General features: G+C 39.3%; 1 protein-coding gene and 1 pseudogene across 3 annotated transcripts in view; one reads left to right on the top strand and one right to left on the bottom strand.

The window, feature by feature from the left end:
- MARK1 (microtubule affinity regulating kinase 1) overlaps positions 1 to 24198 on the top strand; it is a 113216-nt gene that overhangs the window by 1014 nt on the left and 88004 nt on the right. The gene's annotated exons all lie outside the window — the stretch shown is intronic.
- On the bottom strand, positions 247 to 18031 carry LOC103658258 (annotated as a pseudogene).

The raw sequence follows: 24198 nt of genomic DNA, 5'->3' as shown, positions 1-24198 counted from the left end.
TAAACTCTTGAAAACCAAAAGGACCAGATCAGTTGTAGTCCCACCTTCTGTAAAAGTACAATTGTGTGTGTGGTGTGTGTGAGTTTCTTTGTGGAAAGGTTTTGTTTTTTTCCTCGTTTTGGGGTGTTTTTTTTTTTAAACCTTCATGACTTTGTAAATAGGGCCTTGGCTGGTTTTTTGACTGGTTTTTAAGGGGCTAGAGGGTACCAAGTTTAGTCGGCTGTCCAGATCTCTCTGGTTGTCTAGTTAACTCAGACTCCAGTCTTGGAGTACCAGGCGGTCATAAGGCTGGTAAAATAAAATATGAGTGCTTTGGCGTTCTTAGACAAAAGGTATGGGGGAGAAGATAGGAGCTCACCTCTGAAGTGTTGGCGGCTGGTATAAACAGATTATTTAATCGTCGGAGAGTAGGGGAACACAGAAACTTAATATAATTACATGAAGGGAGAAGAAATTCTAGTAAGAGACTATTGTTAGAAAAAGCTGGGAAGGTATTTCAGAGTGTGCTTTTGTCCTCCCTAGTACCGTGCATTGAAAATGGTAAACACAGTGTGAGGCTGCTGCTAGCAGAAATTGTAATAACTTCATTTTGCATTGTAACCGTTGTTTTAAAAAAATACAGTTGATACATAATTTTGATTGGGACACTGAAGGAAGGTCAGGGGAAAAGATGAAAAATTTGGTTAACGTTGAGCTTAAAGTCAAGTTTTGAAACAGAATCTTTCTAACAGGAACTCTAAAAAGATTCCTGTCATTCAGTGTGCCATTTCAGTGAATGAAAAGTAAGACGGACGAGGACCTCTGTTTTTATTACAGAACACTGTGTGATAACCTAGAAAAGGTGGAAAAATACACTGTTTTTATTTTCTTTCGGATTTTGGATAGTATAGCTCTTTCCATACTTGCATGAATAAGGTACTTCTTAAGGATATGAGATAGCATTATAGGAATATGCATCAAGGAATGGTACAAAATGCAGCATCACATGTAAGACCCCCCACAAACCCAATGGATTTTTAAGCTAAGCAATAATTGTGTGATAAATTTTGTTGTACCTTCTGAAAACAGTTAAACTCATTTGCTCTGATTCCGAACATGTTATTTCAAAGTCACTTTTATGGTCTTGTCCCCTGTCCTTGTGCTGTATCTGACTATATCTCCATGTAGCTGACTTTGTCCAATTCTGATTTTCTCCTAATTGCCTGATATATCCCAATTTGTGGAAAATATCTATTACACTATGGCTGTTAATTTATGGCTGTTAAATGTGCACCCAGCTTTGTTTTTGAGCTGGACGGGATAAGAAAGTATTATTTAAGATAAGGCCTCTCCCCTCAAGGAGCTTACTGGAAAGGTAAATATAATCCCAAACAAATAGTGTACAGAAGAAAACTGTGTAAATAGGGCTAAATTGGTTTTTAAGCGCTATAGGCCTTTATCAAAGGGACCACCAGAGATGGCTATTAAATTATTGTTGGTGTCTCTCTTTATTCTCTGGTTGGTAGTAAATGCCATTCTTACTTACCTCTCACCAGTGAAATAAAGAACAAACCTGCTTGTTAGCTAATATATTAATGCCAGCATGGCAGTCAAAACGTACGTTTGTTTGTAGTCATTTTCAGTTAAAGTGACATATTTTTAAAAATAGTTGGGAAAATTTATATTCATGTGACCATAAAGACTTCAAGTCCTTTGGAATATTAAGGATATAACTAAAAACATTCTACCACTGCTAGAAATGTTTTAATTTAAGCAGATATGGCAGTTTTAAAAACCATCTTTGTATTTTATTGTCATTTGCAGTGAATATGAAATTTTGTTTTGTCATATGTGAATGTATTTGGACTTTGTATTCTTGGGAATATATAATACCTTACCCCCTATATGTCACTAATGTATGTTGAGGATAAATTAAGAAATTCAAAAGAAGAATGTTAACAGCACTGATCTATTACTACGGTATGTAGTAGAGTGAGAAAGAATTGCCTTTTTTTTTCTTCAGAGCATTCTGTGCGCACTTTTTCAGGAGTTATTTTCTTAGATGAAGGATTTGTGCATTGATAAGCCTGAATTGGCTAAATACTGTAGAATAACGAATGATGAACTTTTAATGCAGTAAACACTTCACAGTGAAGTAGAGAAAGAAAAGGGGCTCCTGGGTGGCTCAGTCAGTGAAGCATCTGCCCTCAGCTCAGGTCATGATCCCAGGGTTCTGGGATTGAGCCCCCGTCCTTGGGCTCCCTGCTCAGTGGAGAGCCCTCTCCCTCTGCTGCTCCCCCTGCTTGTGCTCTGTCATGCACTCTTTCTCTGTCAAATAAATTAACAAAATCTTTAAAAAAAAAAAAAAAAGGAAAAAAAGTAGAAAAGGTATGTTATAGATCATAGCATTAATTTATGCAAAATGTGTTTGATTTTAGGTTGTAACAAGTCTAGAAAAAGAATGGGCATTTGAAATATTTTTTTTCTTCTCTTAAATTGTACTTGGATAGTTCCAGTATGAATGTAGATAATATATTATCATTGCTCTGAGGTGCTTTTAAATGAAGCAAGATAAATTGTTTCTCCCTGTTTTAGGAAAACTCTGATTATGCTGATTTTTATGGATCCAAAATGCCCAGACTAGCTTTCTGTGGTGAATTTCAATAAGTATGAAGAAAATTGATTTGACTCCTCCTTGGGATGTTTTGGTTAAACTTATTTTGACTCTTTTAATAATAAAACTCTTGAAGGTGATTCTTTTGATAGATCTGAAACTCAGCATGATGACCATCACGAGTGCTTGGTGTATGTTCGGTGGCCATCAGTAGCTGGTCCTCCGGGAATCTCTGTTAATGGTGGGAAAAGGCAGGAGAGAAGCATGCCTTTGCTACTACCCTTGGGTTGCTCACTGCCCTGTGCATGCCTCACAGGTCACCGTCCTTACCACACTGCATTCTAATCGCCGCCTTAGTTTGTCCCCTTTATTCTGTATCCCCAGTACCCAGCACAGTGACTGGGGCTAATATGTAAGACATCAGTGCTGGAACATTCCCCTTTTGAATTTTTTCATCTATCCTCAAAATATCTTAGTGACACTGGAAAGAGTAAGTATCGCATATTACAAACAGAGGCAGAAGCCTTCAGAAAGTTAAGTGACCTGCCCAAGGTTATAATCTCTGACATCTTCCACTGTTGCTGTGCTCGCGCTATTGCTTCTTGGAGGTGCTTTTTGGTTTGTTTTGTTTTTGTCCTAGAAATTTTAAAAGCATATATGAAATGATATAAAATACATTATTAGAGTAAGAACAGGCTATGCTGTGCTCACCACTATTTTGAACCTTTGCTGTTTTCTCTGTCTGGAGTGCCCTGCTCTTTTCCCCTTGTCCCCAACTCATAAATCCTTTATGGGATGGCTCCTCTTTCTAAGAAAAATTCTGAATGGGTTACAGCAAGGATTGCTGTCTGCTGTAGCTGAACATCGGTCTGTGTATAGTCCACACTACTGGTCTCCAAGGTGGGTGTGCAGGACCATCCATTGTGAGAAAAACATCCTGCTTGTGCATTCTCTCTGACAATAAATAAACAAAATCTTTTTTTAAAAAAGTAGGCGACTTTTCCATCTGTCTCTTTAAGATTCTCTGTTTTTCTTTAAGTGTTGGACTTTCACCACAGTGTATTTAGGTATGTTTTTTTTTTTGTTTTTTTTTTTGTTTTTCTTTTTTAAGAAAGGGAGAGAGTGGGGAGTAGGGGCAGACGGAGGGAGAGAGAAAATCTTAAGCAGGCTCCATACCCAGTGTGGGGCTCCATGCAGGGCTTGATCTCACAACCTTGAGATCATGACCTGAGCTGAAATCACCAGTTGGATGCTTAACCAACTGAGCCACCCAGGTACCCCTGGTATGAATTTCTTTTTTTCCTTCTTGCTTCCTATGTCTGTGATTTCCTATCTTTCATTTGTTCTGGATAGTTATCAACTATTATCTTTTGAAAATTGCCTTGTTTCTGCTCCCTTTAGAGGTTCATTTGGGGACTCTGATTTGATTATGTTAGACGTTAGACCGTAGCTCCTCCATGTGCCTTAACTTCTCATTCATTTTTTTTTCACAAGTTCATTGCCTCTCTACAATAGCTGCATGATTTGTTTGGATTTATCATCTGTGGATTTATATCTTTCATCAGTTCTGTGATCGGTCATTCTCTAAGTATTAATTTACCTCGGTTCTCTCTAGTGTTTCCAGTGCTCTGATTAAATATGTTAAAATTTCTCATTCTGTCCTACATATGTCTTAGACTCTCCTTTCTTCCTCTGTTTCATTGTTTCTCTGTACTACAGTGTATGGTATAATCTGCAGTACACTTATGGAATGTAATGTTTAGATTTGTCTTTCAGTTGGCTAAATCTCTTTAGCTGTATTTAAATCACTGTTAATCCCTCTGTTAAATTTGTATTAAATTGTGGTAAAAACCACATACCATGAAATCTGCTCTCTTAAAAAACTCTAAGTGCATGGTACAGTATTGTTAACTGTCGGCACAAAGTTGTATAGCTAATCTATATAACTTTTTTATCTTGCATGACTGAAACTTTATACCATTGAATAACAACTTCCCATTTTCCTCTTTCTCCAGTCCCTGGCAACCACAATTCTACTCTCAGCTTTTATAAGTTTGAGTATGTTACATATTTCATTTAAGTGGAATCATGCAGTATCAGTCTTTCTATGATGGGCTAATTTCACTTAGTGTAATGTCCCCGAGGTTGACCCATAATAAAGCATGACAGAATTTCCTTCCTTTTTATGGCAGAAAAATACTCCTTTGAATGTATATAATACATTTCTTTATCCATTCATCCATTGATGGACATTTGGGATGTTCTCGTAACTTGGCAGTTGTAAATAATGCTGCAGTGAACATGGGATTGCAAATCTCTCTTTGAGGTCCTGATTTCAATTCTTTTGAATTGAATTGATTGCCAGATTATATGTTAGTTCTATTTTTAATAGCCTCCATATCGTTTTCCGTAATGACTGCACCATTTTACATTCAAACCAATCTTTCCACATCCTTGTCAACATTTATTATTGTCTGCTTTGTTTTTTGATAATGGTCATCCTAACAGGTGTGAAGTGATAATCTCATTGTGGTTTTGATTTGCATTTCTCTGATGATTAGTGATGTTGAGCATCTTTTCATATATCTATTGACCATTTATATATCTTCTTTGGAGAAATGTCTATTCAAGTCCTTTGTCCATTAAAATCAGGATTGTAAGAATATTTTGGTTATTAACCCCTTTTCAGATTTATGGTGTATAAATATTTTCTTCCATTCTGTGGCTTTCCTAGCCTTTTTACTGTGAGGCTTGATGCCTTTGCTGTGCAGAAGCTTTTTAGTTTGATGTAGTCACACCTATTTTTTTGCCTTGATTGCCTGTGTTTTTCATGTTATATTCAGGAAGTCATTGCCAAGATCTGTGTAATGAAGCTTTCCCCCTATGTTTTCTTTTGGGTATTTTACAGTTTCATGTGTTGTATTTAAGTCTTCAATGCATTTTGAGTTAATTTTTGTGTATGGTATAAGATAAAACGTCTGTTTTCATTCTTTTGCATGTGAAGATCTGGTTTTCCCAACACCATTTATTGAAAAGACCCTCATTTCCCACTTGTGTATTCTTGGTACTCTTATCAAAGATCATTTCCCCATATATACAAAAATGTATTTCTGGGCTCTCAATTCTATTCCATTAGTCTATATGCCCGTCTTTACAACAGTGCCATACTGTTTTGATTATTATAACATTGTAATGTGCTTTGAAGTCGTAAGTGTAAGGCCTTCATCTTTGTTCTTCTTTCTCAAGATTGTTTTGGCTATTCAGGGTCCTTGTGGTTCCATGTGAATTTTAGGATTGTTTTTTCTGTTTCTGTAAAAAATGGCATTGGGGTTTTGATAGGGATTGTGTTGATCTGTAGATCTCTTTGGGTAGGATGGACATTTTATCAATATTCCGTCTTCCAAACCATAAACACAGGATATCTTTCCATTTATATGTATCTTCTTTAATTTATTTTAGCAATGTTTTGTAGTTTTCAGTGTACACATCTTTTGCTTCATTGGTTAAATGTATTCCTAACTAGTTTATTCTTTTTGATGTAATTATAAATGAGGTTGTTTTCTTAATTTTCTTTTCACATCATTTGTTGTTAGTGTATAGAAACACAACTGTTTGTTGATTTTGTAGCCTGCAACTTTATTCAATTCATTTATAGTTCGAACAGTTGTTTGGGGTTTTTTGGTGGGAGTCATAGGGTTTTCTACATATAAGATCATGTCATTTGCAAACAGAGGTACTTTTACTTCTTCCTTTCTGGAGTGTGTAGCTTTTATTTCTTTTCCTTGCCTAATTGCCCTGCTAAGATTTTCAGCACTGTGTTGAATATAAATGGCAAAAGGGGGCATCCTTGCCTTGTTCTTGATCACAGAGGATAAACTTTCAATTTTCACCATTGAGTATGATGTTAGCTGTGGACTTTTGAGATATGGTATTGATTATGTTGAGGTAATGCCCTTCTATTCTGTTTCTAGTTTGTTGAGAGTTTTGTTTTGTTTTTAAAGATTTTATTTATTTATTTTGATGACAGAGAGAGAGAGAGAGAGTGAGAGAGCATGCACACACAAGCAGGAGGAGCAGCAGAGAGAGAGAAGCAGGCTCTCCACTGAGCAGGGAGCCCGACACAGGGCTCAATCCCGGGATGCTGGGATCATGACCTGAGCCAAAGGCAGGTGCTTAGCGGACTGAGCCACCCAGGCGCCCCTCTTGAGAGTATTTTATGATGAAAGGGTATTGATGCCTTGTCTGAATCAGTAGAGATAATCGTGTGATTTTCATCATTTGTTATGTTAATGTGGTATATTACATTGATTGCCTATGTTGAACCGTCCTTGTATCCTGGGGATAGATCCCACTTGGTCATCATGTATGATCCTTTTAATATGCTGTTAAATTTGGTTTGCTGATACTTCATTTAGGGTTTTTGTGTATATATTCATCAAGGTTATTGGCCTCTGGTTTTCTTGTAGTGTCTTTTTCTGGTTTTGGTATTAGAGTAATGCTGGCCTCATACAATGAGTTTTCCTCTCTCCAATTTTTAGAAAAGTTTTAGAGGGATTGGTGTTTATTCTTTATTTTTTCTAAAGATTGTATTTGTTTATTTGAGAGAGAGAGAGAGAAAGAGAGAGACCACCAGCAGGGGGAGCTGCAGAGGGAGAGGGAGAAGCAGGATCCCTGCTGAGCAGGAGCCCAACATGGGGCTTGATCCCAGGATCGTGACCTGAGCCAAAGGCAGACACTTAACCAACTGAGTCACCCAGGCGCTTCTGTTCTTCTTTAAATGTTTAGTAGAATTTACCCGAAAGCCATCTGGTCCTGGCTTTTCTTTGTTGTAAAGTTTTTGATTACTGATTCAATCTCCTTACTACATCTGCTCAGATTTTCTTCTTCTTCACTGTTCAGTCTTGGTAGGTTGTATGTTCATGAGAATTTCTCCATTTCTTCTAGGTGCCAATATGCCAATTTGTTCACATATAATTAAGGTAGTCTCTTAACTATTCTTTCTAGTTCTATGGCATCAGTTGTAATGTTTCCTCTTTCATTTCTGATTTTAATTTGGTTCGTCTCTTTTAGTCTAGCTAGAGATTTTTTCATTTGTTGATTTTTTAAAAAAAAACTCATTGACTTTTTTCTATTTTTCTATTCTCTACTTTATTTATTACTACTATAATCTTTATTATAATTTTCTTCTGCTAATTTTAGGCTTAGGTGTTTCTTTTTTCTAGTTCCTTGAGGTGGATTTTGAGAGTGTTCTTTTTTTTTAATGTAAGTTTTTATTACTATGAACTTCCCACTTAGTCCTGCTTTTGCTGCATCCTGTAAGTTTTTATATATATATTTTTTCTTTCTTTTTTCCTCCCCCAGTTTGTGTGTGTGTGTGTTATTGATGCTGATGCTCGGGCCTTAACTGCGTACTACCATGGGGGGTATAACTACTCCTTCCACTGCTGCCACTTGGTCTTCAGGTTTTCGTCCTCCTTGTTCAGCCAGAGGCACATGTCTTCTTGGGCTACAGATCCAGGGGCTTGTACTTTTTACCTTGTAGAATTTCCTGAGGTTCTCTTCCTGAGTCTGGTTGATGACAGTGAGAACATGGGCAATGGATTTGCAAAAAACTCAGGTCTTGGACACCTTGGAAGTCATGCTGCCAGTTGCTTTGGTGATGCACAGGTGGGACAGCTCCACCTTCAGGTCTTCCAGCTGTTGAAGCAGCTCCTCTTTCTTCATGCTGTAAAGGTCTTGGCCTTAATTTTGGCCATGTCTGCACAATCTGCTGCTGCTGCTGCCAAAGGAAAGACGACTGTATATTGTTTTCATTTGTCTCAAGATATTTTCTAATTTCTGTGTTGATTCCTTCTTGATCCAGTGGTTATTCATGAATATGTTGCTTAATTTTCACATATTTTCCAGTTTTCTTCTGTTACTGATTTCTAGTTGCATACTGTTAGTTTGGATAAGATACTCGGTATGATCTCAGCATTATTAAATTTGTAAGATTTTGTTTTGTGACCTAATGTGTCCTTTCCTGGAGAATATCTATATACATTTGATAAAAATGTATTCTGTTGCTGTTCAGTGAAATGTTCTAAATATGTCTTTAGGAGCATTTAGTCTATAGTGTTGTTCAAGTCTTTGGTTTTCTTCTTGATATCTTGATGTCTGGATGTTCTACCCATTATTGAAAATGGGGTGGTGAAATTTTCTACTCTTACTGTGTTACTATTTCTCCCTTCAGTTCTGTCATTGTTTGCTTCATATATTTTAAGTGCTCTGATTTGGGTCTTTCAATATTTTTAAATGTTTTATCTTCCTCCCCAGTTGACCTTTTTATCATTATATAATGTTCCTATTTTTTTTTCTGTCTTGTAGTTCTTTTGTCTTTCTTAACATGTTTGGTGTTTTCCTATGTGTTTTGTTGACTTTTTTTTTTTTTTATAGTGACATGCTTTGATTTCTTTTTCATTTTCTTTTGTGTATCTTCTCTAGGTATTTTCTTTGTGGTTACTATGGGGCTTACATAAAACATTTTACAATTATAACAATCTGTTTTAAGCTGATAGCAGCTTAACTTCAATCTCATACAAAAATTCTGCTTTTACTTCTTCCTTCCCCACACTTTATATTGTTGTCACAAACTACATCTTTTTGTATTGTATATCAATTAACATTTTATAGTTATAGTTTTATAAATACTTCTGTCTTTTAACTTCTATACCAGGATTAAAATGATCTACGCTGCATTGTTATATTATGACAGTATTCTGTGTTTATGTATATATTTCCCATTACTGGTGAAGTTTATATTTTTGTATGCTTTCCTGTGGCTGTTTAGTGTCTTTTTGTTCAACTTGAATGACTCCCTTAAGCATTTCTCGTAAGGCAGGTCTAGTGGTGATGAACTCTCTCAGCTTTTGTTTATCTGTTGAAAGCTTTTATTCATTTCTGAAGGACAGTTTTGCTGGATGTAGCATTCTTCCCTGGCAACCCCCACCCCCACCCCGCCCCGGCAGTTCACATATTTAAACTCTTTCCTGGTCTACAGGTTTTCTGCTGAGAAATCTGCTAATCAGTTTTTGAGGGCTCTTTTGTACATGACAAGTAACCTTTATCTTGCTGCTTTTAAAATTCTCTGTCTTTGACCTTCGACTATTTGATTATGTGTTTGGGTGCAGACTTTTTTGGGTTCGTCCTGTGTTGGATTCATTCTATTTAACTTCTCTTGGGTTTCTTGAATCTGGAAATCTGGTTGTCCATTTCCTTCCTCATATTTGGAAAGTTTTCATTAAAAAAACATTTCCGTCCCTTTCTTGCGCTCTCTTTTTTTTTCTGGGACTCCCATAATGCATGTATTGGTTTTTTTGATGGTATCCTATAATTCCCTTAGGCTTCCTTCACTCTTTCTCTTTTTTCTTTTTTTGGGGGGAGGGGGTTTGTTTGTCTTTTTGTTTTTGTTGTTCTTGTGACTGGATAGTTTCAAACAAATGTTCAGATTTGCTCATTCTTTCTTCTGCTTGATCGAGCCTATCATTGAACCTTCTTAATGATTTACGCATTTTTAAATTGAGCTCCAAAATTTCTGTTTGGTTGTTTTTTATACTTTCAGTTTCTGTTCATGTATCATTTCATGATCCCATTGAGCATCTTTTTGTCAATCATTTTGAATTCTTTGCCAGATAATAACATATACCTCGGTTCCATTAGGGTTGGTTTTGGAGATTTATTGTGTTCCCTCAGTTGGGCCATTCTCCCCTTTTTCTTTCTTTTTTTTTTTAATGTTCCTTATAACTCTATGTTGCTATGCATCCATTTAAAAAAATGGTTACCTCTCCCAGTGCTTCTAAGCTGGCTTCATACATGGAGAAGCTTGTCACCATTCAGTCCAGTGGGAGAGTCTCAGGGCTCTCAAACCTTTTCTGTAAGTGTGTCTTTTCTGAACGCGTGCATGTAGATACCTGATTAGAGGGATTTCCTGGGTTTTTTTTGTTTGTTTGTTTATTTGTTTTTTAAGGAGCTGTAATCTCTTGCTCCCTCTGGTGTCTGTCTGCTGTACTGTGGTTTCTCTGAAGGAGCTGCACACTTATTAGCTCATTTTGTTCTCAGCATACCCCAGGCACCTGGTGAATGGAGGTTCCTATCAACACCCTGTGTTGAGCTGGACAGAAACTAGCAGTGTGTTGGATGTGTGCTCCACTCTTCTCTTTTTCCATTGTTGAATTTTTAATTTCATGGATTTTATTTTTCATTTCTAAAAGTTGTAAGTTCTTTCCCTCAAACCAGGCTGGCCTATTTTATCATCTCTTGGTTTTTGTTTATTTTTGTGATTTCATCTTCATTTCCTTAAACATTTGACATATAGTTATTTACTTCCTATATCTGGAAATTCCACTGTATGAAGTCCCTTGGGCTTGATTCTCATCTACTGTGGCTTCTATGTTTCTGTATTTGTTGGTCTTTGTGGATGAACTCATATTTGCCTGATTTTTATCTGTGTGAAACTTGGAGGTCTAAATTGAGGACGACTTCCTCTAGAGAGGCTTTGTTTTGCTCCTACTGACCTGAGACTTTTTTTAAAAAAGATTTATTTTTAAGTAATCTCTGCTCCCCATGTGGGGCTCGAACTTACAACCCCAAGATCAAGAGTTGAATATCTTACTGACTGAGCTAGCCAGGAGCCCCTGACCTGGGACATTCTAGTCTCCTAAAGAGGTCCCAGGTCAATGAAGGAGTTTTACATTCTCTAACCTTGTAGTGAGTCCAAAGCTTAATATTTGGACCCCAGGGCTGTGCTGGAGTTTGTAGTTGCTTTCAGCTGGAGTTTTTTAATGTTTATTTTTCCCTTGGATTCTTCTCTTCAAGCCCAGCAGTACACTTTTAAAAAGTTTTATCTTGGAAAATCCTTCACATTATCTTGCCTACTATTCTATAGAAAGAATAGGATAAACTTTTTGGAAACGGGTGTTCAGAAATGTTCATACTTATGTGATTTTAGTACCCTAAATTATATATCATTTCTGAATTTCTCATTCTGCACACTTAAAAACATGAACAACTTTCTAACTAGTTTATAAATCTTCTAGAACAAAAATCTTAGTAGATTTTTGAAACCATTTGTTATAGTTACTAAAATGATAAGTTTTCAGAAATTGCTGATTGTCCTCAGGAAGGTGCTTCCTAACATGACTTGTATAAAAAATTTTCACATAAATGGTGGATGGATTGACATATGAATACAGTCATTGAAGTCGAGTGTCAACATGAACTGCAATTAGCCCTTCAGATCTCAGTATTACGAATTATTAAGCCAAGATATTAAAAGTCAAGAAACATATTAACATTGCACGATGTTTAATCACTGAAAAGTTTGTACCATTGAAGTTTAATATGTTTCCAAAAATTCTTTTTAATATTATGTGTTTTCATGTAATGCGTGTGTAATTTATGTCAGTATTCCTGTAGTAGCCCATATTTAAAACTTTTAAAGATAAGGTACTTGATCTAAAGTTTGGAGATCATTCTATACGATAGAGTTTAGCATTGTTCTAGAATTCTCTGAGTCAACTTTTTCTTCCTAACTAAATTGAAAATACTTTGAGGTCAGGGACTACTTCCAGTATTATTTCTGTATATCCTGTATTACCTCCCATAGTATTTGGCATATTTTTGGCACTCAACAATTTAATAAATCAAGGCCTCGTTTATTCATTTATTCTCTAGTGACTTTATGAGCCAGCTTGGGAGATCATTTTAAATTCACACTCCCTAACCCCTGCTCTGTCCCACTCTCTTCATACTCATGAGATCCAGAAATCTCTCTTCTTAAACCTCTCTGTTATTCTGATGCTGGTATTCACTGACTAGGCTTTGAAAAAAAACACTGATTTATGTGATGATCATGATTCCGTTATAATAAATCTCATTTTTTGCCTAAAATGAAAAAAGGCATTATGGTTGCCGATTATATTATAGAAAGTGGGGTGGGAGAAGTGATGAACCAGTCCTTTCAGTGGTTGATGACAGCAGTAGAAAACAACAGGGGATTGTCTGTATTGGAGGTAATAAGGCACACGTGTATGGCATTTGTAAGTGTAAGATTGAGGAAGAAGGTAATGAGGAATTTCATGTTCTTCCTTCTCCCAGCTCTATGTGGTTAACCATATTGGGGGAGGTGGTGGCAGCAAAATAAAGGAGTTCACCAATGGTGCCCGTTCTTCTGAGAAAGTCTTATTTAATACTGTTTTGACAACTGTATCCCTTTAGTTCAGGTTATAAACAAATCAGAAGCCGAGCAACAATCCAAAGTTTTAATGAACTACCTGTAGAGGATATGGTAATAGGTTTATTTTAAATCTTTAAAGCATGCCTACCTTTCATTTTGAGATCAACAGTGCTACTTTCACAATTTCAAAAGAGGGTTTGCTTTTATTTCCTTTCCTATTTGTTTCATCTCGACTGGAGACGAAAGGGATACAAAGGCAAATGAAACCTGTTCCTGCTCTGGAGGGACTCAGAGCCTGACAGGGAGATAGACACAGAGACAAACAAGTGCAGTAGAAAGTTACAGTTCTTGTTTGAGTGATCAGGACACAGAATAAAGAAAGAAGGGGGAGGGGGAGGGGCGCTCAAGAGAAGTTCAGGGCCTTTGAACTGAGGCTTGAAAGATAAGTACTGCTTTGCCAGGCAGCTCTGTGGAAAGGAGAAGAGAATACTGGGCTGAAGGAGCATTATGCACAGAGGCCCTGAGTGTGCGGTTGAGAGGAGGGGCTGGTAGCCTAGGGGAGCGGTTAGTGAGAGGACCAGGAAGGAGACTAGGCAGGGCTTTGCATGTCTCAGCAAGAAGTGGTCCTAGGGGCAGTGGTAGCCCTTTGGGTGACTTAAGTGAAGGGCCAACATGATTAGATTTGTATTCTGTGTATGCTTAAGTGTTTTAGAAACATGCTAGTTTTTAAATTTACTGACCTCAGGCACCTGGCTGGCTCAGTTGGTAGAGCATGTGACTCGTGATCTTGGGATTGCTGAGTTCAAGCCCCACATTGGGTATGGAGATTACTTAAAAATAAAATCTTTTTTTTTTTAAGGTTTTATTTATTTATTTGACAGAGATAGAGACAGCCAGTGAGAGAGAGAGCACAAGCAGGGGGAGTGGGAGAGGAAGAAGCAGGCTCTCAGCAGAGCAGGGAGCCCGATGTGGGGCTCAATCCCAGGACCCTGGGATCACGCCCTGAGCCAGAGGCAGATGCTTAACGACTGAGCCACCCAGGCACCCCATAAAAATAAAATCTTTAAAAAAATTCTTTTAAATAAATTTTGTGACCTGTATTCTCAAGATCCACGAAAGAGCTTTGAATGTGGTATTTTAAAAACTTGATTTGGTTCACCAGGAGAAGGGTGTAGTAAAGGGGAGCTGCCAGTGACAGAGACTCTCTCCTTGAACCAGACTTTCAGGTAGGCTCCTCTGAGCCTTGTTCTCAACTAGGCTTTGACTTTGGCCTTCATGTCTGCCCTGTCCTTGCAGGGCCTGCATGGCCCAATTTTAGTGAGGAATTCTGCTAAGTCATTTAAGTGAGAATCCCCCCATCCTTGGTGTCTGACCACCCTGGGTATCTAATCAAGTTCCTCATCCCCCACCTTGATGTCAACGTTGTTGGCCTGCCTTCAGCAAGCACCCTCTTAGGCCAGTTTAGCAAGAGTCCCCTGACCCTGAGGTCTCGTCTTAGTAATTTTCCATCCACTCACCGCCCGTCTTGGCACCTCGGCTCTGAATCCCCAGCTGTCTTTACTGATTCAGAACTGATCTGTCTCCCCTATCGCAATACCCCTGTTGCGATAATATTGAATAAAGCCTTTCTTACCATTTAGCAAGTGCCAGAATGATTATTTTTTTCCAACACCAGTTAAGGAAAGATTCACATTTCATAATGAAATCCCAAATACATTTTATGTGATAGTATGTATTGGGAGGAAGGTGAGAGAAGCCCACAGCAACCACACGAGTATCGGTAGGCCAGAAAGTAGAGCCTCTCCAGACTTAGGGCAGAAGGAAAGTGTGACATAAAGGGACTAGGACGGGGATTTAGCAAAGGCTGGGGTTGGTAATTCATTATTCTTCCGTGGTGTCCTGTGATTTTGATAGACGTGGTGACTACAGTTGACCTGAGGGGGACTATTATTTAGCCGGTTTATCCTGGGTAAGTCTTTTAACCTCTCTTTGTTTCTTCTGATGCTGACTGGTACATCGCATTTTGGTGCTTACCTATTAACCTGTAGTGCTCTTTTCTATAGAGATGATTTATTACCTGAACAGCACTACTAAGTCATGCCGCTGATCCTTCTGGCCGCTCTAAATTCTTTCTGATGTCTGCTTAAATACCAAAAACTAGAGGGAAATAAGTTATGTTCCAGTGGCCACTTGTGTAAACCTGGGGAAATAAGGAAATAACTGTTCAGTAAATTCTTAAACATGAGCACCCAAAGGACATGCTACGTAGGGAAGCCTTGAGGAGAGAAGGTTGATACCAGCTCGGGTGGCTGATTACCTCTGCCTTTCTCTTTGCCCTTCCTCTCCAGGCAAGGAGAGAAATCAAGGGGAGGGAAGACTACGTCGGGAAGGAGACTCTGTTTTCTGTTCTGCCACAAGTGAATTATTTATCATGTTTCTGGTTCTATCTCATATGCGCTTTGTGACAGGGCTTTCGAACCGTACTGTGATTTCCTTAAACCTGTCCCACATATAATGCTGCAAACTGCTTGAGACCAGGAACCCTGGTGCTGATTCCCGTGTCAGTCCAGCCGCAGCATCTGGCATAATTGGCTTTCAGAAGTTTTCAGAACTGCTTGCTGTGTTATATAAAAAACAGCAAGAATATGTCAATAAAATACGTTCTCCCCTCTTCAATAGCACGGTGCTGTGCACATAGTGGCTCGATGGGTGTTTAGTAAATATATACAGTCAAGAGTCACTCATTCTCTGGAAGATTTTGAAGTGCTTTAAGAATCGGAGGTGGTGGTGTGTAGATACAGTATTTGCTTTTTACATTCTGGTCATTTTTTTATGACCATCTGAGGTGTTTTGCAGACACATTTCCTTTCACCCCTGACATTCATGTTCATAACTTCAAATCATCAGTTAAATTTTTATTGTACTTTAAAACATGTATGCAGAGAGTATTGACATTGAAGTTGATATGATTATTAGCTTATGTTAGGGAAAAATTACTGGATTTTTTAGATTTACTAAATATATCAGAACCTGAAGGTCTTAGAATAAAGCTTTGACTACTAGAGTGTTAAATTGAATCAAATCTAATGATTTAAAGAACAAACATCGATTGTAATTTCTGGCATGAGTTTGCTGTTAGGTTTTTGTACTCGTGGGAGTGAAAGAACTAGGAAGTTTCTGAAAGAATTTAATACCGTATTTTTAGATATAATTTAAGCAGATGTTTTCTTTTTATCCCCTGGGGACTCGGGGGGGGGGGGGGCAGGGAGTATCTCAGGAAGGAGTGCCTCTAGAAATAAAATACAGGCTCAGTAGCCTCCCTGTCTGCCTCCTGAAGGGGACTGATTGCCCTTTGTATACCCCAATTCAGAGGTAAGGACAGTAGAACTTCTAGGTTCTGGGCAGGTGCTCTGAAGTTAGACTATGTGGGTTCAAGTTGTAGCTCCATTTTTGAGCTCTGTGATCTTGGGAAGCCACTTATTTTCTTTATTCCTTGGGTTTTTTTATCTGTAAAATGTAATAACAACAGTGCCTACCTTTTGGGTTGTTGTCAGGTTTAAATGATTGAATATGTCTAATGTCCTTAGAACAGTGCCTGGCGCCGAGCTGCTCCTGCTATTTTTGTTGTTAGTAGTGGTAGTAGTAGTACATTTAGATAAAAGAAGTAAATATGCCAGAGTTTTAAGTATTTACCTCAGGGTTACTGGAGTATACATGATTTTAATTTTTTTAAAATTTCTGTATTTAAAGTCATGGATTTATATTCCTTCTTATACCAAAAAATTATTAAAATTATAAATTTACAGTGTGAAGTATAACTTCCTGGTTTGCTGGAATGCTTGTATTCATGTAAGAAAGCCAAGTGGGAAGGCAGATTACCTGCAGGTGGCTCAGTGAACAAGGTATCAGCAGGGTGCAGAGGAGGATAGGTGTGTAGTGACATCCATGTTCTCAGTGGGATCAGACATACCTGAAGGGTTGTGTAATGTTTAAGAGCACCAGCTTGTAGACAGGACATCCCTGGGGTTGATTTATTCCCAGCTTAGTCATTTATAAGGTATATAACATTAGGCACATTTCCTTATCTGTAAAATGAGAATAATACGTACCTGGTTGGGTGGGTTGTTGGTTTTCAGTTATCAGTTGTACATTACATATTTTTTAATAGCAGGTGTTCAGTGATGGTACCAAGGAAACAAAGAATCAAAACCAGGGTGATGAGGAAATTCGCATTTGCTTCTGGGGATATGTTATTTTTCCTACCCGGTGGTCATAAAATGCACAACTAAACTCACCTGTCGGGGGTTCCCTTTTTCCCATGCTCACCATTTTCTTCATGTCAATATATTCGTTCTTCAGACTGAGTACAAATATACTTGGATTGATTGCTGCTTTAAACGTGCTAATGGAATCTCTCTCGAGACTGCACTGAATTTACTGAGCCCAAATATAAAGGCAAGTCTTAAATCTGGCGTTTACATGTTGAGGGTAATGTTGATAATGTCATTGTGTATCCTGGAATATAGCGTCTTTTGTCTCTTCTGAACCACAGTGCTTATATTTTTGCCCCTTAGAAGTTTTAGGAAATAGCTTAATAAGCAAGGTTTTGGTGGATTTATGAAAACTTCTTCTCATTCTGTGTTTGCCCTCCTTTTCTTTTAAGGAAATACATTTCATCTTTCTAAAAATAATACTTGATAGGTCTTTTTTTTTTTTTACTCAGAGGACTTAATTTCACCTTAGTCAAGCTTCCATAATAGTTAAATTAGAAATACAGTCCCATGTTCATGTGCTTTTAAAAGAAAGAACATTATTGCAGTTTTACCTGTATTATTACACCTGAGTTCAATCGGGGAAGCAGAAGCCTGTGAGCCGTGTAGCCTGAGGCTTTTACGGTGGGGTTAAAGTTACACAGTGGGTTAGTATTCTGTACGTGGTTGCTGCTTTGGAGGCTGACATTAAGAGGCTGCGATCCACAGCACCGTCAGTCAGAAAGGAACGAGGAGGCTACAGCGGGCGAGAACAGGACTCAGTGGAACCTGTGAGGACAACAGGGAACGCGTCTCTACCTCCCACTGCTTTCCAAGCGCTGAGATGGTGACCTGCAGGATAGGCGGATGCCCTTCATCACAGAGTTGCCCGAGCACCTGGCCTGGGATTGCCCGCAGCCGAAGCAGGTGCTGCAGCGGCAGTTGGAGAGCTGTGAGGCCTGACTGCTGCTCCATGCTCCCGAGACGTGCCAGCAGATCATCTCTCCCAGGATGAGCTGCAGCTGTGTCTGCTCGGCACTGACCTTCAAGCATATAAACGGCCACTATTTCAGTTCTGCCTTCCAGGTCTTGTGCGCGTCTCTCTTGTGTCCAGTGTCAACCCAGGAAGGGAGTTTGGGGAAATATAATTCCAGCTTCGCTAAACTCACATACCAGAAGTCATCACGGCTCACCCCATGTCACCTTGGCCACACTTCTCTTAACCACGGTGAAGTTAATAGCAGACTTACGCTTTTGCCTAATATGATGCAGCCATCCTAAGTGTACCACAAATATGCTAACCCTCTCCTCAAAAGAAGATACGAAGTCCCTTTATCCATCTTTGGGTGATGTTCATTTCTCTTCTGAGTCACACTCTTGTTTTTATACCTTGTAACCTCAATATTGAAATACAAAGTTGGTAATATTAACACTTTAATATTAGTGACATGGAAATGGGGAAAGAGCATAAAAAGAAAGAAAGAATTAGTTAATTTATACACAAATATATTCATACCAAAATAAGAGGTACTCCTAAATATTACAGTCCCTGTTTCTGCAACTGGTCATATGGTCAACAGATGGTATTTATAATTACCTTCTTCTACTAATTCCATGTTCTCTTTACCTTCAACAAACACCTGAGTGATTATAATTCCCTGCCTGGTGAGGTAACCCCAAACTTGATTCCTGAAGAGTCTGGGCCATCAGAAATCATGCCTCTGTTGGGTTATTGTAATTTTCCATTGACTTGTCTCAGGACAAGGAATGTAATAAGAGGTGCACCAGAGGATCTCCTGCACTTAAACATACTCCTCCTGAAGCCATTGTGTAATAGCAACCCGATTTCCCCTTGATAGTCAGGATCATTCACCCTAGCCAGCAATAACCCCCTTCTCTGCCTACTGATTCACTGCCATGAGGCAGTCTCAACTTGCAATGTAATGGACTATTGCTGTGACACCTGATGGAAACATTCCCCTCTTAGGTCCTAAGACTTCTATGCTAGCAGAACACAAAGTTGCAGAGGCTAGAAAAAAATTTTTTTCTGTTGGATGATCACTAAGGGTGACAGAGAGAGGAGCTATCCAATTTCTGTCTCTTGATTCCTGGACCTGTGGATCCTGGCTATGGGAGAAATAGACCTATGTATTAGTCACCCATTCAGAGTATGTATCGCATCCTAGAAGATGTTACCCCAGCTCTGCAAGGTATTGTCACCCAGCTGGCATCATAACAGAATCTTTAAAAGGCATTCCACTGGTTTCTCAAGCCAGCTGCTTCGGGATATTGGGGATATAATAAAAACAGTGAATTCTTCAGGCATGAGCCCATGGCCATCCGTTTCCTATAAAATTAGTTCCTTGCTTAGAAGCAGTGCTGTGTGGAATATCATGATGGTGGAAATGTGTGCTGTAAGTCTACCCATGGTGGTTTTGCCATAAGTATTATGAATAGAGAAGGAATATGCATATCTGTAGTGAGTGTTTATTCCACTGAGATAAAAAAAACACTGCCCCTTCTGTGATGAAAGTAGTCTAATTTAATCAACCGGCCACCAGGTAACTGGCTAACTTCACCCCCTCCTCCTGGGAATTGTGGTGTCATTGGGGGAGCTCAGTAGTGTTCTCTGCAGTTGGCAGATTAGCCTTGGTGAGTGTTAGCCCATGTTGCTAGGAAGATGGGTAGCTGGAGAAAGAGGCCAATATCTTTAGCATGAGTCATCTCTGGTGAGTATTCACACGGGACACAGCTATCTCCACATGCTGTGCTATTCAGGGAGACCTATTCACATTCTTCTTGTCATTAATTTTCAAATCCTGTTCCTTCTCAATCCTTGATCATTCAGCCAAGCCATTAGCACCAGTCTGTGAATCTCTGTAGATCCATACTTTACACTCTCTTTGTAGCCAAAATAAACAACCAGGTGCACTGCTTAAATTTCCGCCCCCTGCGGGATTTTCTCTTGGCCACTGTTCCTTCAGTGCCACCCAGTGTGGGGCTGTGGTGCTGCTGTGGTCGACTGCTGCGTGGCGGGGCCAGCATATTGTGCAGAACCAACTGGAAACTAGGCTGGCGGTTTTTATTATATTTGTCAGGGGGTTTCCCTGGGAGTCCACAGACATGGATGTAGACAACATAAGCAACGTAGCAGGAGTGTGGGTCAAGGGGCAGCTCTGCTACCTGCACATGCAAATGGCCTTGTACCTTCAGGACTTGCTCAAGTCTCTCTAATATATGATGTCACTTCCATTTGTTGGTGGAATGTTGTTGTGCGAGGCCAGGTTTTATTGGCTTGTTGAATCAGACAACACCCAGGTCACATTGAGTGGTAACTTGGTGGCCTGTGGTCAACTGTTCAGTCTCTCCTGCCTCCCCATGGCAAGCCAGAAGGTTCCCCCAAAGAGAATGGTTATCTACAGAGGATGGCATAGCTTTGCTCCAAAATGTTGAAAATTTGCCTTGTGATTTACATGTTGGGGTCCCCCAAAGGCTCAGGACTTGATTTCTCTGTAGCCCAGTCTTCAAGCAGCAGGGAGTTTTCTGGGTTCCAGTGGTAGGGTAGCTTGTCGACAGCCCTAGACCTGTTACAGAGCCCTATTTTTCTGGCGTCTATTTAAAAACTGGCAAGCTTTCTGGTTATCTATACTGGTAATGAAGTGTATTTTACTTTCAAAATTCATATCCATGGTGTCTCCTTTTTTAAGGGTTAGAGGGACCAGATGTAGCAATCTGTTCTTCACTCTGGAAGAGATACCTTGACAGATCCCAGACCATTGGATTCCCAGGAATTTCACTGGGGAAGCAGACCCCTGAATTTTTGTGGGATTTACTGCCCGCCCTCTGGCACACATGTATCTTACCAGGGTGTCTCGAGTAGTTGTTAATTTCCTGCCTAGCTGATCCAGGCAGCATAATATTATCAATAGAATAGACCAGTGTGATGTCCTGTGGAAGGAAAGGTGATGAAAGTCCCCACACACTAGGTCAGTGGCTTTTGCCTCGCAGAGGACATTCGGCAATGTCTGGAGACATTTTTGGTATCACCAATCAGGGGCAGGCATCTGGTGCGCAGAACAGCCCCCTTCAGCAAGGCCCCAAATGTCCGTGGTGCTGAGATGAGAAGCTGTTGTGGACTAGATGATGCCATAGGCTGGAAGTTTGAAGCACCCTGCGGTGGCATAGTGAAGAAATCGCAGACTGCTTCAATGTTCTTTACTAACTAGTAGAGAGAGAAAGCATCCCCCACCACCTCCCCCCCCCGACCCCGCTCAGTGACTGACTACGTACCAGGTGCCAGGGTTTCATTGATTTGACCCAGCAAGGAAACCACATCTAGAGTGACAGTTGTAATTGGAATTACCAACTGATTAAGTGTTGATAATTTACGGTCATTTTCTGAGATTTCTCTTTCTTCTGCACAGGCCAGAGGGATGAGTTGAATGGAGTTGTGGGAATTGGCCGTCACTGCATCTCTGTGGTGGCATTCATCTCTGCCGTCCCTTCATGAGGCAGGATTGCCTTTGGTTTAGTATTTTGCTAAGACCATGTGTTCTGATCTTTCACCCCTCCTTTCCTGGCATTTTAGCCCTTATATTCATTCACAGGCTAGGGAATGAGAGTTTAGGTTCTGGCACGTGCCGAGTATGTAAATTCCAACTGTGTATTCCAGAACTGAGGAAGTAACCACAGGATGGATTTGGGGGACCTAGTGGTTCCACTGTGAAATGGGCCCTGTCCAAAAGTTCATTTATCATCTGATTTCCTTAAGCTCCTGCTCTGACTGGTTTAACACAGTGGAGTTTTGGGTCTTGAGGAATTATTGTTAGTTTGGAGACAGTTTGGATTTTTTCCCCCACATCCTCCAGTGCATGGTCACTGTAGTAGATTGCCACAGTTCCCTTTGGGGGAGAGCTAGGAGGAGGATTTACAGTATGCGTTTTGGGGTAACTAGGATTGTGTTTCTTCAAAGACCCTTCATTCAAGGGTCTCTGGGCCTTTGAACTAACTCACGTCTGGGAACTGTTTGAGGGACTATGTCTATATTTTGATTTAAGTCACAGTGGGAGTTGCAAAAGCACCTGACCTAGACCCAGAGCATAACATTTCTACTTTCCAAATCTTGCGCAAATTTCTCATGGCCAGCAACTCAGAACCATATTGGGAAGGGAATTTGGGGGGAAACATTGCAGCTTAGCTACGTTGACAGTACCAAACCACCAGTTATGTTGAGCACAGAGACGTTGTTATTACTCATGTTGACCATGGGTAATTTGACTTTTCAAACTGATCTGTGTTGCTTATATATACTCATGTCAGTTACTGCCTCAGTTGATTACTCATGTGGAATAGCTAAGATCAGGGCCACTCAGTGTGGCTGTGTTAAGTTCAGGAGCACCATTCGCACGGATTAGGTCGTATAAGGCGTGCCCCAGAGCTGCACAACACAGCAGCCTTGCTAGGGTTAACATGTGACTCATGTGTGACCAACACATGACAGGGATATTCCTGGCTTCCGATGATTTGAGCTCTTTTTGACCAGAATGTTAACTGGTGATGTGCATTTAGAAGGTTGCAGCTTTTAATAACTACTTTTGCAAGGAAGTAATATTGTACAATTTGTTTAGATAGCACATTGGAGATTTTTTTCTCTAAATTTTTGGACGGTGTTCAAAACGGTAGCTTTGGCAAATGAAATGATTCTGAACATAGTCTCCCCCCTCCTAAAAAATGGCTAAAAATCTATATATTTTATTACATGAATATTTGGAACAATTGGGTGTGTATATTCAGTATTGAACTTTGTGGTGTGGTTTTCACTCTCTTTAGTATGTAAGCGTGTTAACGGTCCCATGAAAACCAGACATCTAAGTTACAGTTAAGTAAACGGTTGGCAGGTAGTTGTTTCAAATTGAGGTAACATTTACATACAGAAAAATGCACAGACTTTTTTAGTACAGTTCAGTGTGTTTTGATAAAAGTATATATCATTCCCAATAGAGATAAAGAACATTTACATTATTAGCCCCAAAAGTTCACTTCTGCATTTTCTCATCAGCACACTCTCCCCAATACTCAACACTGCTTGTTTCTCTTACTACAGATTAGGTTTGTCTGTTCTAGAACTTCGTTTAAGTGAATCAAGTAATGCGTTGTTCTTACATCGTTAGTATATCTTGTCTGTCAAACTCATCCATGTTGTATATATCAGTAAATTATTTTTGTTGCAGAATAGTTTTTATGGATATACCAAAATTTGTCATCCACTTTCCCGTTGATGAACAGTTTGGGGTTATTAGGGATAAAGCTATTATGAACATTCTTGTACAAGTCTTATTGGACTTACATTTTTATTTGTTTCAGGGAAGCATGTAGGAGTGGAATTGTTGGGTTATAGCAGAGACATATTTTTAACTTTTTAGGAAACTAAAAAAATATTTTCCAAACCAGCTGTAAAATTTTATACTCCCACCAGCGACGTATGAGTGTTCTGTTTTTCACCAACGTTTGGTGTTGTCAGTCTTTTTTATTTTAGACACTCCAGTGGGTATATAGTGGTAGCTCATTGTGATTCGTGATTTACTTTTCCCTACTGACTAATGCTGTGCAGTTTTTAGTATGCTTATTTATTTATTATGCGATTTGTGTATATTCTTTTGTGACATGTATGTACATGTCTTTGCTGATATTTAAGTTTGGGTTGGCTATCTTTTTGCTCTTGGTTTGGAGGAGTTTATAAAAATACATTCTGGATATAAGGTTTTTTGTCAGAAAATATGTCTAAAATTCAAGGAAGGGTCCAAAAAAATAAAATCCAAGGAAGGGTCACAGTTGGAGATAAGCGTTTGGGAGTTACATGATATAGATAATATTGAAAGTCATGTGACTGAGTAAATTCACTTAGGGAAAATGTGTAGCTAGATAAAGAAGGGAGTGCCAGTACTGCAGTGGACTGAATTGACTTGTTTCCTCCCTTTTTGCTACAAACAAATATATAGGCTTAAATATAAATTTTTAAGGAGCGCCTGGGTGGCACAGCGGTTAAGCGTCTGCCTTCGGCTCAGGGCGTGATCCCGGCGATCTGGAATCGAGCCCCACATCAGGCTCTTCTGCTATGAGCCTGCTTCTTCCTCTCCCACTCC

Source organism: Ursus maritimus, unplaced genomic scaffold, assembly GCF_017311325.1.
Source record: "Ursus maritimus isolate PB19 unplaced genomic scaffold, ASM1731132v1 scaffold_2, whole genome shotgun sequence".
Lineage (NCBI taxonomy): Eukaryota > Metazoa > Chordata > Mammalia > Carnivora > Ursidae > Ursus > Ursus maritimus.
This window is presented reverse-complemented; position numbering and strand designations above follow the sequence as displayed.